A 17,253-nucleotide genomic window follows, 5' to 3' on the forward strand; every position below is an offset into this window, starting at 1 on the left:
ATCTCTGTAATTTGAGCACTCACTCTTATCCCCTTTGCCTTTGTACAATGGCACTATGCACGCATTCCGCCAATCCTCAGGCACCTCACCATGAGTCATTCATACATTAAATAACCTTACCAACCAGTCAACAATACAGTCACCCCCTTTTTTAATAAATTCCACTGCAATACCATCCAAACCTGCTGCCTTGCCGGCTTTCATCTTCCGCAAAGCTTTCACTACCTCTTCTCTGTTTACCAAATCATTTTCCCTAACCCTCTCACTTTGCACACCACCTCGACCAAAACACCCTATATCTGCCACTCTATCATCAAACACATTCAACAAACTTTCAAAATACTCACTCCATCTCCTTCTCAAATCACCACTACTTGTTTTCCCCTCCCCATTTGCGCCCTTCACTGAAGTTCCCATTTGCTCCCTTGTCTTACGGACTTTATTTACCTCCTTCCAGAACATCTTTTTATTCTCCCTAAAATTTAATGATACTCTCTCACCCCAACTTTCATTTGCCCTTTTTTTCACCTCTTGCACCTTTCTCTTGACCTCCTGTCTCTTTCTTTTATACATCTCCCACTCAATTGCATTTTTTCCCTGCAAAAATCGTCCAAATGCCTGTCTCTTCTCTTTCACTAATACTCTTACTTCTTCATCCCACCACTCACTACCCTTTCTAATCAATCCACCTCCCACTCTTCTCATGCCACAAGCATCTTTTGCGCAATCCATCACTGATTCCCTAAATACATCCCATTCCTCCCCCACTCCCCTTACTTCCATTGTTCTCACCTTTTTCTATTCTGTACTCAGTCTCTCCTGGTACTTCCTCACACAGGTCTCCTTCCCAAGCTCACTTACTCTCACGACCCTCTTCACCCCAACATTCACTCTTCTTTTCTGAAAACCCATACAAATCTTCACCTTAGCCTCCACAAGATAATGATCAGACATCCCTCCAGTTGCACCTCTCAGCACATTAACATCCAAAAGTCTCTCTTTCGCACGCCTGTCAATTAACACGTAATCCAATAACGCTCTCTGGCCATCTCTCCTACTTACATAAGTATACTTATGTATATCTCGCTTTTTAAACCAGGTATTCCCAATCATCAGTCCTTTTTCAGCACATAAATCTACAAGCTCTTCACCATTTCCATTTACAACACTGAACACCCCATGTATACCAATTATTCCCTCAACTGCCACATTACTCACCTTTGCATTCAAATCACCCATCACTATAACCCGGTCTCGTGCATCAAAACCACTAACACACTCATTCAGCTGCTCCCAAAACACTTGCCTCTCATGATCTTTCTTCTCATGCCCAGGTGCATATGCACCAATAATCACCCACCTCTCTCCATCAACTTTCAGTTTTACCCGTCTTAATCGAGAATTTACTTTCCTACATTCTATCACATACTCCCACAACTTCTGTTTCAGGAGTATTGCTACTCCTTCCCTTGCTCTTGTCCTCTCACTAACCCCTGACTTTACACCCCAGACATTCCTAAACCACTCTTCCCCTTTACCCTTGAGCTTCGTTTCACTCAGAGCCAAAACATCCAGGTTCCTTTCCTCAAACATACTACCTATCTCTCCTTTTTTCACATCTTGGTTACATCCACACACATTTAGGTACCCCACTCTGAGCCTTCGAGGAGGATGAGCACTCCCCGCGTGACTCCTTTTGTTTCCCATTTTAGAAAGTTAATACAAGGAGGGGAGGATTACTGGCCCCCCCTCTCCCGTCCCCTCTAGTCGCTTTCTACGACACGCGAGGAATACGTGGGAAGTATTCTTTCACCCCTATCCCCAGGGATAATATACATATATATATACATATACACATACACACACATACACATACATACGCACATATACACACTCACACACATACATATATATATATATGAAAAATGTGAGAAACAAATAGTAACCTTCCTTAAAGTATGTTACAAGGGCTTCAACAACAGTAGGGATATCTTCAAACTAACCAACTTTCTTCTGTCATAGAAATACCTACCACACTTTCTAAGGCCACTCACTGGTCATTAGTGAATGTGTGGCAGCTAATGGTATACAGAATAATATGTAAAGATGGCTAAAATAATCAATGGAAAAGATTGGTGACCGATACAAAGAATGACATAGATACAGAAAAATACAAACATATAATAAAACATACTCAGAAAGAGTAACAGACTGATAAATCAAGGTAAATATAATAGTATAAAAGGCTAAAGTGATGAGACATTAATGATAACATACAAATATATACATACAGACGGCATGAAACAGGCACAAAATAGCATGACATGTAAACAAGTCTGTAAACAAATACTTTCCATACTTAAAACAAAATCAGACGAGAAAATAATCTACATATCTAACAAGAATGACAATAACAAAATACTAATATATATCAAACAATCCTCTCTATGGTTCAAAAGCAAGCACCTATAACATATCTTTCACTCTTCTGAATTCCGTATCACTTGCTATCACGAGGAAAAATAGGACAGCCTTTCTGAAAGGCAAATAAAAAAAAATCTTCTAACCTTACAAAGTGACACTATACATGACATAAGTGAAGAAAAAATTGGAACACCCCTTCCTTGTTTTAACATGTTTACTTCCATAGTCAAGAGTTTTTACCCTACATTCCCATTAATCACGGAAAACTCCTTTCACTGTTCTTTCCTGATGATTTAGGAAGTATATGCACGTTTACGGATAAATGACAGACTAAAATCGTATTCATTGGTGGGCTAAGAGAACAATCGATGGGAGGAGAGAATGAATGAAAATGTCTTGTTTACATTACAAAATTCCATATCCCTACCATATCTCACACTCACCTGGAAGTTCTCAACTTTCCCCTGGAAGGAATACCCCACAGGAACCTTTATATCCTTGGCGTCCACTCATAAAACACTAGAAATAGCTCAAAATCGCGAAATAATCGGCACTTGCAAGTGACGCGACTAGGTGGTCAACAGAGGAGGACTCACTGCCATCTATTGATCACGGAACGCACTAGCCGGGTAGGGCAATAGATTTTTTTTTCGCCCAGTATGCACGGCAACAATCCAAAAATTCCCTAACTAATCTGAAATACTTTAATTCTAATTCATGATCAAAATATAACTACTTTGCTCCTGATATTGCAATGTTGTGAGTGCGTTAGAAAGTCATTTTTGTTACTCCTAGGAAAAATTCCACTATCTGGCGACCCGACATGAAAACTGTAAGAGAATTAACACTTTCTTTACCTTGCATGCATTCGCATAGATTTTAGGAGAAAAAACATCCGACGCTTCGAAAAAGATCCACATATTTTATGATACTACCTAACATATATATATATATATATATATATATATATATATATATATATATATATATATATATATATATATATATATGCATGGTTGCGAGGCGTGGACTATGGATAGAGTTGTGCGCAGGAGGATGGATGTGCTGGAAATGAGATGTTTGAGGACAATGTGTGCTGTGAGGTGGTTTGATCGAGTAAGTAACGTAAGGGTAAGAGAGATGTGTGGAAATAAAAAGAGCGTGGTTGAGAGAGCAGAAGAGGGTGTTTTGAAATGGTTTGGTCACATGGAGAGAATGAGTGAGGAAAGATTGACCAAGAGGATATATGTGTCGGAGGTGGAGGGAACGAGGAGAAGAGGGAGACCAAATTGGAGGTGGAAAGATGGTGTGAAAAAGATTTTGTGTGATCGGGGCCTGAACATGCAGGAGGGTGAAAGGAGGGCAAAGAATAGAGTGAAATGGATCGATGTGGTATACCGGGGTTGACGTGCTGTCAGTGGATTGAATCAAGGCATGTGTATGGGGGTGGGTTGGGCCATTTCTTTCGTCTGTTTCCTTGCGCTACCTCGCAAACGCGGGAGACAGCGGCAAAAAAAAAAAAAAAAAAAAAATATATATATATATATATATATATATATATATATATATATATATATATATATATATATATATATATATATGTATATATATATATATATATATATATATATATATATATATATATATATATATATATATATATATATATATATATATATATATATATATATATATATATATATATATATATATACATATATGTATGTATATATATATATATATATATATATATATATATATATATATATATATATATATATATATATATATATATATATATATATATATATATATGTATATATGTGTGGTGTGAGGTGGTTTGATCGAGTGAGTAACGTAAGGGTAAGAGAGATGTGTGGAAATAAAAAGAGCGTGGTTGAGAGAGCAGAAGAGGGTGTTTTGAAGTGGTTTGGGCACATGGAGAGAATGAGTGAGGAAAGATTGACCAAGAGGATATATGTGTCGGAGGTGGAGGGAACGAGGAGAAGAGGGAGACCAAATTGGAGGTGGAAGGATGGAGTGAAAAAGATTTTGTGAGATCGGGGCCTGAACATGCAGGAGGGTGAAAGGAGGGCAAGGAATAGAGTGAATTGGAGCGATGTGGTATACCGGGGTTGACGTGCTGTCAGTGGATTGAATCAAGGCATGTGAAGCGTCTGGGGTAAACCATGGAAAGCTGTGTAGGTATGTATATTTGCGTGTGTGGACGTATGTATATACATGTGTATGGGGCGGGGTTGGGCCATTTCTTTCGTCTGTTTCCTTGCGCTGCCTCGCAAACGCGGGAGACAGCGACAAAGTATAATAAAAAAGAAAAATGAAATATATGTGTATATATATATATATATATATATATATATATATATATATATATATATATATATATATATATATATATATATATATATATATATATATATATATATATATATATATATATATATATATATATATATATATATATATATATATATATATATATACATACATATATGTATATATATATATATATATATATATATATATATATATATATTTCTTTTCTTTCAAACTATTCGCCATTTCCCGCATTAGCGAGGTAGCGTTAAGAACAGAGGACTGGGCCTTGAGGGAATACCCTCACCTGGCCCAATTCTCTGTTCCTTCTTTTGGAAAATTAAAAAAAAAAAAAAGAGAGGGGAGGATTTCCAGCCCCCCGCTCCCTCCCCTTTTAGTCGCCTTCTACGACACGCAGGGAATACGTGGGAAGTATTCTTTCTCCCCTATCCCCAGGGATAATATATATATATATATATATATATATATATATATATATATATATTCTATTTTTATTCTATATATATATATATATATATTCTATTTTTATTCTATTTTGCTTTGTCGTTGTCTCCCGCGTTAGCGAGGTAGCGCAAGGAAACAGACGAAAGAATGGCCCAACCCGCCCACATACACATGTATATACATACATCTCCACACACGCACAATATACATAACTATACATCTCAATGTACACATATATATATACACACACACCGATATATACATATATACACATGAACATAATTCATACTGTCTGCCTTTGTTTGTTCCCATCGCCACCTCGCCACACATGGAATAACATCCCCCTGCCACCTCATGTGTGCGAGGTAGCGCTAGGAAAAGACAACAAAGGCCCCATTCGTTCACACTCAGTCTCTAGCTGTCATGCAATAATGCCCGAAACCACAGTTCCCTTTCCACATCCAGGCCCCACACAACTTTCCATGGGTTACCCCAGACGCTTCCCATGCCCTGAATCAATCCACTGACAGCACGTCAACCCCGGTATACCACATCGATCCAATTCACTCTATTCCTTGCCCGCCTTTCGCCCTCCTGCATGTTCAGGCCCCGATCACTCAAAGTCTTTTTCACTACATCTTTCCACCTCCAATTTGGTCTCCCACTTTTCCTCTTTCCCTCCACCTCCGACACAAATATCCTCTTGGTCAATCTTTCCTCACTCATTCTCTCCATGTGCCCAAACCATTTCAAAACACCCTCTTCTACTCTCTCAACCACGCTCTTTTTATTTCCACACATCTCTCTTACCCTTACATTACTTACTCGATCAAACCTCCTCACACCACACATTGTCCTCAAACATCTCATTTCCAGCACATCCACCCTCCTGCGCACAACTCTACCCATAGCCGACGCCTCGCAAGCATACAACATTGTTGGAACCACTATTCCTTCAAACATACTCATTTTTGCTTTCCGAGATAATGTTCTCGACTTCCATACATTCTTCAAGGCTCCCAGGATTTTCGCCCCCTCCCCCACCCTATGATTCCCTTCCGCTTCCATGGTTCCATCCGCTGCCAGATCCACTCCCAGATATCTAAAACACTTTACTTCCTCCAGTTTTTCTCCATTCAAACTTACCTCCCAATTGACTTGACCCTCAACCCTACTGTACCTAATAACCTTGCTCTTATTCATATTTACTCTTAACTTTCTTCTTTGACACACTTTACCAAACTCAGTCACCAGTTTCTGCAGTTTCTCACATGATTCAGCCACCAGCGCTGTATCATCAGCGAACAACAATTGACTCACTTCCCAAGCTCTCTCATCCATAACAGATTTCATACTTGCCCCTCTTTCCAAAACTCTTGCATTCACCTCCCTAACAACAACATCCATAAACAAATTAAACGACCATGGAGACATCACACACCCCTGCCGCAAACCTACATTCACTGAGAACCAATCACTTTCCTCTCTTCCTACACGTACACATGCCTTACATCCTCGATAAAAACTTTTCACTGCTTCTAACAACTTGCCTCCCGCAGAGCATCTCTATCAACTCATATGCCTTCTCCAGATCCATAAATGCTATATACAAATCCATTGGCTTTTCTAAGTATTTCTCACATACATTCTTCAAAGCAAACACCTGATCCACACATCCTCTACCACTTCTGAAACCACACTGCTCTTCCCCAATCTGATGCTCTGTACATGGCTTCACCCTCTCCATCAATATACCCTCCCATATAATTTACAAGGAATAATCAACAGACTTATACCTCTGTAATTTGAGCACTCACTCTTATCCCCTTTGCCTTTGTACAATGGCACTATGCACGCATTCCGCCAATCCTCAGGCACCTCACCATGAGTCATACATACATTAAATAACCTTACCAACCCGTCAACAATACAGTCACTCCCTTTTTTAATAGATTCCACTGCAATACCATCCAAACCTCCTACCTTGCCGGCTTTCATCTTCCGCGACTAAAGGGGACGGGAGCTGGGGGCCAGAAACTCTCCCCTCCTTGTATTTTAACTCTCTAAGAGGGGAAACAGAAGAAGGAGTCACGCGAGGAGTGGTCATCTTCCTCGAAGGCTCAGAGTGGGGTGTCTAAATGTGAGTGGTTGTAACCAAGATGAGAAAAAAGGAGAGATAGGTAGTATGTTTGAGGAAAGGAACCTGGATGTTTTGGCTCTGAGTGCAACGAAGCTAAAGGGTAAAGGGGAAGAGTGGTTTGGGAATGTCTTGGGAGTAAAGTCAGGGGTTAGTGAGAGGACAAGAGCAAGGGAAGGAGTAGCACTACTCCTGAGTCAGCAGTTGTGGGAGTATGTGATAGAGTGTAGGAAAGTAAATTCTAGATTGATATGGGTAAAACTGAAAGTTGATGGAGAGAGATGGGTGATTATTGGTGCATATGCACCTGGGAATGAGAAGAAAGATCATGAGAGGCAAGTGTTTTGGAAGCAGCTGAATGAGTGTGTTAGTGGTTTTGATGCACAAGACTGGGTTATAGTGATGGGTGATTTGAATGCACAGGTGAGTAATGTGGCAGTTGAGGGAATAATTGGTATACAAGGAGTGTTCAGTGTTGTAAATGGAAATGGTGAAGAGCTTGTAGATTTATGTGCTGAAAAAGGACTGGTGATTTGGAATACCTGGTTTAGAAAGCGAGATATATATAAGTATACGTATGTAGGTAGGAGAGATGGCCAGAGAGCGTTATTGGATTACGTGTTAATTGATAGACGCACGAAAGAGAGACTTTTGGATGTTAATGTTCTGAGAGGTGCAACTGGAGGTATGTGTGATCATTATCTTGTGGAGGCGAAGGTGAAGATTTGTGGGGGTTTTCAGAAAAGAAGAGAGAATGTTGGGGTGAAGAGAGTGGTGAGAGTAAGTGAGCTTGGGAAGGAGACTTGTGTGAGGAAGTACCAGTAGAGGCTGAGAACAGAATGGAAAAAGGTGAGAACAAAGGAGGTAAGGGGAGTGGGGGAGGAATGGGATGTATTTAGGGAAGCAGTGATGGCTTGCGCAAAAGATGCTTGTTGCATGAGAAGCGTGGGAGATGGGTTGATTAGAAAAGGTAGTGAGTGGTGGGATGAAGAAGTAAGATTATTAGTGAAAGAGAAGAGAGAGGCACTTGGACGATTTTTGCAGGGAAAAAATGCATATGAGTGGGAGAGATATAAAAGAAAGTGGCAGGAGGTCAAGAGAAAGGTGAAAGAGGTGAAAAAGAGGGCAAATGAGATTTGGGGAGAGAGAGTATCATTAAATTTCAGGGAGAATAAAAAGATGTTTTGGAAGGAGGTAAATAAAGTGCGTAAGACAAGGGAGCAAATGGGAACTTCATTGAAGGGGGCTTATGGGGAGGTGATAACAAGTAGTGATGATGTGAGAAGGAGATTGAGTGAGTATTTTGAAGGTTTGTTTAATGTGTTTGATGATAGAGTGGCATATATAGGGTGTTTTGGTCGAGGTGGTGTGCAAAGTGAGCGGGTTAGGGAAAATGATTTGGTAAATAGAGGAGAGATAGTAAAAGCTTTACGTAAGATGAAAGCCGGCAAGGCAGCAGGTTTGGATGGAATTGCCTGATGATTGGCGGAATGCATGCATTGTGCCATTGTACAAAGGCAAAGGGGATAAGAGTGAGTGTTCAGATTACAGAGGTATAAGTTTGTTGAGTATTCCTGGTAAATTATATGGGAGGGTATTGATTGAGAGGGTGAAGTCGTGTACAGAGCATCAGATTGGGGAAGAGCAGTGTGGTTTCAGAAGTGGTAGAGGATGTGTGGATCAGGTGTTTGCTTTGAAGAATGTATGTGAGAAATACTTAGAAAAACAAATGGATTTGTATGTAGCATTTATGGATCTGGAGAAGGCATATGATAGAGTTGATAGAGATGCTCTATGGAAGGTTTTAAGAATATATGGTGTGGGAGGTAAGTTGTTAGAAGCAGTGAAAAGTTTTTATCGAGGATGTAAGGTATGTGTACGTGTAGGAAAAGAGGAGAGTGATTGGTTCTCAGTGAATGTACGTTTATGGATGGGTTGTTAGGGAGTTGAATGCAAGAATTTTGGAAAGAAGGGCAGGTATGCAGTACGTTGTGGATGAGAGAGGTTGGGAAGTGAGTCAGTTGTTGTTCGCTGATGATACAGCGCTTGTGGCTGATTCATGTAAGAAACTGCAGAAGCTGGTGACTGAGTTTGGTAAAGTGTGTGAAAGAAGAAAGTTAAGAGTAGATGTGTATAAGAGTATGGTTATTAGGTACAGTAGGGTTGAGGGTCAAGTCAACTGGGAGGTAAGTTTGAATGGAGAAAAACTGGAGGAAGCAAAGTGTTGTAGATATCTGGGAGTGGATCTGGCAGCGGATGGAACCATGGAAGCGGAATTGAATCATAGGGTGGGGGAGGGGGCGAAAATTCTGGGAGCCTTGAAGAATGTGTGGAAGTCGAGAACATTATCTTGGAAAGTAAAATGGGTATGTTTGAAGGAATAGTGGTTCCAAATATGTTGCATGGTTGCGAGGCGTGGGCTATGAATAGAGTTGTGCGCAGAAGAGTGGATGTGCTGGAAATGAGATGTTTGAGGACGATATGTGGTGTGAGGTGGTTTGATCGAGTGAGTAATGTAAGGGTGAGAGAGATGTATGGAAATAAAAAGAGTGTGGTTGAGAGAGCAGAATAGGGTGTTTTGAAATGGTTTGGTCACATGGAGAGAATGAGTGGGGAAAGATTGACTAAGAGGATATATGTGTCGGAAGTGGAGGGAACGAGGAGAAGTGGGAGACCAAATTGGAGGTGGAAAGATGGAGTGAAAAAGATTTTGAGTGATCGGGGCCTGAGCATGCAGGAGGATGAAAGGCGTGCTAGGAATAGAGTGAATTGGAATGATGTGGTATACCGGGGTCCAAAATTCTTGCATTCACCTCCCTAGCAACCCATCCATAAACAAATTAAACAACCATGTCGACATCACACACCACTGCCGCAAACCTACATTCACTGAGAACCAATCACTTTCCTCTCTTCCTACACGTACACATGCCTTACTTCCTCGATAAAAAACTTTTCACTGCTTCTAACAACTTGCCTCCAACGCCATATTTTCTTAAAACCTTCCACAGAGCATCTCTATCAACTCTATCATATGCCTTCTCCAGATCCATAAACGCTACATACAAATCCATTTGTTTTTCTAAGTATTTCTCACATACGTTCTTCAAAGCAAACACCTGATCCACACATCCTCTACCACTTCTGAAACCACACTGCTCTTCCCCAATCTGATGCTCTGTACACGCCTTCACCCTCTCAATCAATACCCTCCCATATAATTTACCAGGAATACTCAACAAACTTATACCTCTGTAGTTTGAGCTCTCACTCTTATCCCCTTTCCCTTTGTACAATGGCACAATGCAAGCATTCCGCCAATGCTCAGGCACCTCACCATGAATCATACATACATTAAATAACCTTACCAACCAGTCAACAATACAGTCACCCCCTTTTTTAATAAATTCCACTGCAGTACCATCCAAACCTGCTGCTTTGCCGGCTTTCATCTTCTGTAAAGCTTTTAGTACCTCTTCTCTATTTACCAAACCATTTTCCCTAACCCTCTCACTTTGCACACCACCTCGACCAAAACACCCTATATCTGCCAGTCTATCATCAAACACATTCAACAAACTTTCAAAATACTCACTACATCTCACATCACCACTACTTGTCATCACCTCTCCATTAGTCCCCTTCACTGAAGTTCCCATTTGCTCCCTTGTTTTACGCACTTTATTTACCTCCTTCCAAAACATCATTTTACTATCCCTGAAATTTAATGATACTCTCTCACCCCAAATCTCATTTGCCCTGTTTTTCACCTCTTGCGTCTTTCTTTTGACCTCCTGCCTCTTTCTTTTATACCTCTCCCACTCATTTGCATTTTTTCCCTGCAAAAATCGTTCAAATGCCTCTCTCTTCTCTTTCACTAATAACTTTATTTCTTCATCCCACCACTCACTACCTTTTCTAATCAACCCACCTCCCACGCTTCTCATGACGCAAGCATCTTTTGCGCAAGCCATCATTTCTTCCCCAAATACATCCCATTCCTTCCCCACTCCCCTTACCTCCTTTGTTCTCACCTTTTTCCATTCTTTACTCAATGTATATATATATATATATATATATCTATATATATATATATATATATATATATATATATATATATATATATATATATATATATATATATATATATATATACATATATATATATATATATATATATATATATATATATATATATATATATATATATATATATATATATATATATATATATATATATATATATATATATATATATATATATATATATATATATATATATATATATATATATATATATATATATATATATATATATATATATATATATATATACATATATATATATATATATATATATATATATATATATATATATATATATATATATATATATGTTGGAAAAGATCACAATTTTGCTCGTGATCAAGATATTCCTATGAGTCCAAGGTAAAAATAAAACACGATAAGTTCCCAAGTGCACTTTCGTGTAATAATTATATCATCAAGGGAGACACAAGTGGGAAATATAAGTCAGTTGATATACATCGAATAGCCGAAGCTAGGACGCCATTTGGTAACCATGGGATGCGATATATATCAACTGACTTATATTTCTCTCTTGTGTCTCGCCTAACGATGTGATTATTACACGAAAGTGAAATTGGGGATTTTTCGTGTTTCACTTTCCCCGTGGAATCATAGGAATATATATATATATATATATATACATATATATATATATATATATATATATATATATATATATATATATATATATATATATATATATATATATATATATATATATATATATATATATATATATATATATATATATATATATATATATATATATATATATATATATATATATATATATATATATATATTTTTTTTTTTTTTTTTTTTTCTTTTTCGCTGTCTCCCGCGTTTGCGAGGTAGCGCAAGGAAACAGACGAAAGAAATGGCCCAACCCACCCCATACACATGCCTTGATTCAATCCACTGACAGCACGTCAACCCCGGTATACCACATCGCTCCAATTCACTCTATTCTTTGCCCTCCTTTCACCCTCCTGCATGTTCAGGCCCCGATCACACAAAATCTTTTTCACTCCATCTTTCCACCTCCAATTTGGTCTCCCTCTTCTCCTCGTTCCCTCCACCTCCCACACGGAAGTGAATCATAGGGTAGGGGAGGGAGCGAGAATCCTGGGAGCCTTGAAGAATGTGTGGAAGTCGAGAACATTATGTCTTATATCAAAAATGGGTATGTTTGAAGGAATAGTGGTTCCAACAACGTTGTATGGTTGCGAGGCGTGGGCTATGGATAGAGTTGTGCGCAGGAGGGTGGATGTGCTGGAAATGAGATGTTTGAGGACAATGTGTGGTGTGAGGTGGTTTGATCGTGTAAGTAATGTAAGGGTAAGAGAGATGTGTGGAAATAAAAAGAGCGTGGTTGAGAGAGCAGAAGAGGGTGTTTTGAAATGGTTTGGGCACATGGAGAGAATGAGTGAGGAAAGATTGACCAAGAGGATATATGTGTCGGAGGTGGAGGGAACGAGGAGAAGTGGGAGACCAAATTGGAGGTGGAAAGATGGAGTGAAAAAGATTTTGTGTGATCGGGGCCTGAACATGGAAGAGCGTGAAAGGCGGGCAAGGAATAGAGTGAATTGGATCGATGTGGTATACCGGGGTTGCCGTGCTTTCACTGGATTGAATCAGGGCATGTGAAGCGTCTGTGGTAAACCATGGAAAGTTGTGTGGGGCCTGGATGTGGAAAGGAAGCTGTGGTTTCGGGCATTATTGCATGACAGCTAGAGACTGAGTGTGAACAAATGGGGCCTTTGTTGTCTTTTCCTAGTGCTACCTCGCACACATGAGGGGGAGGGGGTTGGTTTTCCATGTGTGGTGAGGTGACGATGGGAATGAGTAGGGGCAGACAGTGTGAATTGTGTGCATGGGTATATATGTATGTGTCTCTGTGTGTATATGTATGTGTACATTGAGATGTATAGGTATGTATATTTGCGTGTGTGGACGTGTATGTATATACATTGTGTTTGGGGGTGGATTGGGCCATTTCTTTCGTCTGTTTCCTTGCGCTACCTCGCAAACGCGGGAAACAGCGAGAAAGCAAAAAAAAAAAAAATATATATATATATATATATATATATATATATATATATATATATATATATATATATATATATATATATAAAGTTTTTATCGAGGATGTAAGGCATGTGTACGTGTAGGAAGAGAGGAAAGTGATTGGTTCTCAGTGAATGTAGGTTTGCGGAAGGCGTGTGTGATGTCTCCATGGTTGTTTAATTTGTTTATGGATGGGGTTGTTAGGGGGGTAAATGCAAGAGTTTTGGAAAGAGGGGCAAGTATGAAGTCTGTTGGGGATGAGAGAGCTTGGGAAGTGAGTCAGTTGTTGTTCGCTGATGATACAGCGTTGGTGGTTGATTCATGTGAGAAACTGCAGAAGCTGGTGACTGAGTTTGGTAAAGTGTGTGAAAGAAGAAAGTTAAGAGTAAATGTGAATAAGAGCAAGGTTATTAGGTACAGTAGGGTTGAGGGTCAAGTCAATTGGGAGGTGAGTTTGAATGGAGAAAAACTGGAGGAAGTGAAGTGTTTTAGATATCTGGGAGTGGATCTGGCAGCGGGTGGAACCATGGAAGCGGAAGTGGATCATAGGGTGGGGGAGGGGGCGAAAATTCTGGGAGTTTTGAAGAATGTGTGGAAGTCGAGAGCATTATCTCGGAAAGCAAAAATGGCTATGTTTGAAGGAATAGTGGTTCCAACAATGTTGTATGGTTGCGAGGCGTGGGCTATGGATAGAGTTGTGCGCAGGAGGATGGATGTGCTGGAAATGAGATGTTTGAGGACAATGTGTGGTGTTAGGTGCTTTGATCGAGTAAGTAACGTAAGGGTAAGAGAGATGGTTGGAAATAAAATGAGCGTGGTTGAGAGATCAGAAGAGGGAGTTTTGAAATGGTTTGGGCACATGGAGAGAATGAGTGAGGAAAGATTGACCAAGAGGATATATGTGTCGGAGGTGGAGGGAACGAGGAGAAGAGGGAGACCAAATTGGAGGTGGAAAGATGAAGTGAAAAAGATTTTGTTTGATCGGGGCTTGAACATGCAGGAGGGTGAAAGGAGGGCAAGGAATAGAGTAAATTGGAGCGATGTGGTATACCGGGGTTGACGTACTGTCAGTGGATTGAATCAAAGCATGTGAAGCGTCTGGGGTAAACCATGGACAGCTATGCAGGTATGTATATTTGCGTGTGTGGATGTATGTATATACATGTGTATGGGGTGGGTTGGGCCATTTCTTTCGTCTGTTTCCTTGCGTTACCTCGTAAACGCGGGAGACAGCGACAAAGCAAAAAAAAGAAAAAAAAAAAAATATATATATATATATATATATATATATATATATATATATATATATATATATATATATATATATATATTCCTCGCGTGTCGTAGAAGGCGACTAGAGGGGACGGGAGCGGGGGGCCAAAAATCCTCCCCTCCTTGTATTTTAACTTTTTAAAAATGGGAAAGAGAAGGAGTCACGCGGGGAGTGCTCATCCTCCTTGTAGACTCAGATTGGGGTGTCTAAATGTGTGTGGATGTAACCAAGATATGAAAAAAGGAGAGGTAGGTAGTATGTTTGAGGAAAGGAAACTGGATATTTTGGTTTTGAGTGAAACAAAGCTCAAGGGTAAAGGGGAAGAGTGGTTTGGGAATGTCTTGGGAGTAAAGTCAGGGGTTAGTGAGAGGACAAGAGCAAGTGAAGGAGTAGCAGAACTCCTGAAATAGGAGTTGTGGGAGTATGTGATAGAATGTAAGAAAGTAAATTCTTGATTGATATGGGTAAAACTGAAAGTTGATGTAGAGAGATGGGTGATTATTGGTGCATATGCACCTGGGCATGAGAAGAAAGATCATGAGAGGCAAGTGTTTTGGGAGCAGCTGAATGAGTGTGTTAGTGGTTTTGATGCACAAGACCGGGTTACAGTGATGGGTGATTTGAATGCAAAGATGAGTAATGTGGCAGTTGAGGGAATAATTGGTATACATGGGGTGTTCAGTATCGTAAATGGAAATGGTGAAGAGATTGTAGATTTATATGCTGAAAAAGGACTGGTGATTGGGAACACCTGGTTTAAAAAGCGAGATATACATAAGTATACGTATGTAAGTAGGAGAGATGGCAAGAGAGCGTTATTGGATTACGTGTTAATTGACAGGCGCGCGAAAGAGAGACTTTTGGATGTTAATATGCTGAGAGGTGCAACTGGAGAGATGTCTGATCATTTTCTTGTGTAGGCTAAGGTGAAGATTTGTATGGTTTTTCAGAAAAGAAGAGTGAATGTTGGGGTGAAGAGGGTGGTGAGAGTAAGTGAGTTAGGGAAGGAGACTTGTGTGAGGAAGTACCAGGAGAGACTGAGTGCAGAATGGAAAAAGGTGAGAACAATGGAAGTAAGGGGAGTGGGGTAGGAATGGGATGTATTTAGGGAATCAGTGATGGCTTGCGCAAAAGATGCTTGTGGCATGAGAAGCGTGGGAGATGGGTTGAATGGAAAGGGTAGTGAGTGGTGGGATGAAGAAGTAAGATTATTAGTGAAAGAGAAGAGAGAGGCATTTGGACGATTTTTGCGGGGAAAAATTGCAATTGAGTGGGAGATGTATAAAAGAAAGAGACAGGAGGTCAAGAGAAAGGTGCAAGAGGTGAAAAAGATGGCAAATGAGAGTTGGGGTGAGAGAGTATCATTAAATTTCAGGGAGAATAAAATGATGTTCTGGAGGTAAATAAAGTGCGTAAGACAAGGGAGCAAATGGGAACTTCAGTGAAGGGCGCTAATGGGTAGGTGATAACAAGTAGTGGTGATGTGAGAAGGAGATGGAGTGAATATTTCGAAGGTTTGTTGAATGTTTGATGATAGAGTGGCATATATAGGGTGTTTTGGTCGAGGTGGTGTGCAAAGTGAGAGGGTTAGGGGAAATGATTTGGTAAACAGAGAAGAGGTAGTAAAAGCTTTGCCGAAGATGAAAGCCGGCAAGGCAGCAGGTTTGGATGGTATTGCAGTGGAATCTTTTAAAAAAGGGGGTGACTGTATTATTGACTGGTTGGTTATGTTATTTAATGTATGTATGACTCATGGTGAGGTGCCTGATGATTGGCGGAGTGCGTGAAGTCTATTGTTGATGAGAGAGCTTGGGAAGTGAGTCAGTTGTTGTTCGCTGATGATACAGCGCTGGTGGCTGATTCATGTGAGAAACTGTAGAAGCTGGTGACTGAGTTTGGTAAAGTATATGGAAGAAGAAAGTTAAGAGTAAATGTGAATAAGAGCAAGGTTATTAGGTACAGTAGGGTTGAGGGTTAAGTCAATTGGGAGGTAAGTTTGAATGGAGAAAAACTGGAGGAAGTGAAGTGTTTTAGATATCTGGGAGTGGATCTGGCAGCGGATGGAACCATGGAAGCGGAATTGAATCATAGGGTGGGGGAGGGGTCGAAAATTCTGGGAGCCTTGAAGAATGTGTGGAAGTCGAGAACATTATCTCGGAAAGCAAAAATGGGTATGTTTGAAGGAATAGTGGTTCCAACAATGTTGTATGGTTGCGAGGCGTGGGCTATGGATAGAGTTGTGCGCAGGAGGATGGATGTGCTGGAAATGAGATGTTTGAGGACAATGTGTGGTGTGATGTGGTTTGATCGAGTAAGTAACGTAAGGATAAGAGAGATGTGTGGAAATAAAAAGAGCGTGGTTGAGAGAGCAGAAGAGGGTATTTTGAAATGGTTTGGGCACATGGAGAGAATGAGTGAGGAAAGATTGACCAAGAGGATATATGTGTCGGAGGTGGAGGGA

Source organism: Panulirus ornatus, chromosome 46, assembly GCF_036320965.1.
Source record: "Panulirus ornatus isolate Po-2019 chromosome 46, ASM3632096v1, whole genome shotgun sequence".
NCBI classification, from domain to species: domain Eukaryota; kingdom Metazoa; phylum Arthropoda; class Malacostraca; order Decapoda; family Palinuridae; genus Panulirus; species Panulirus ornatus.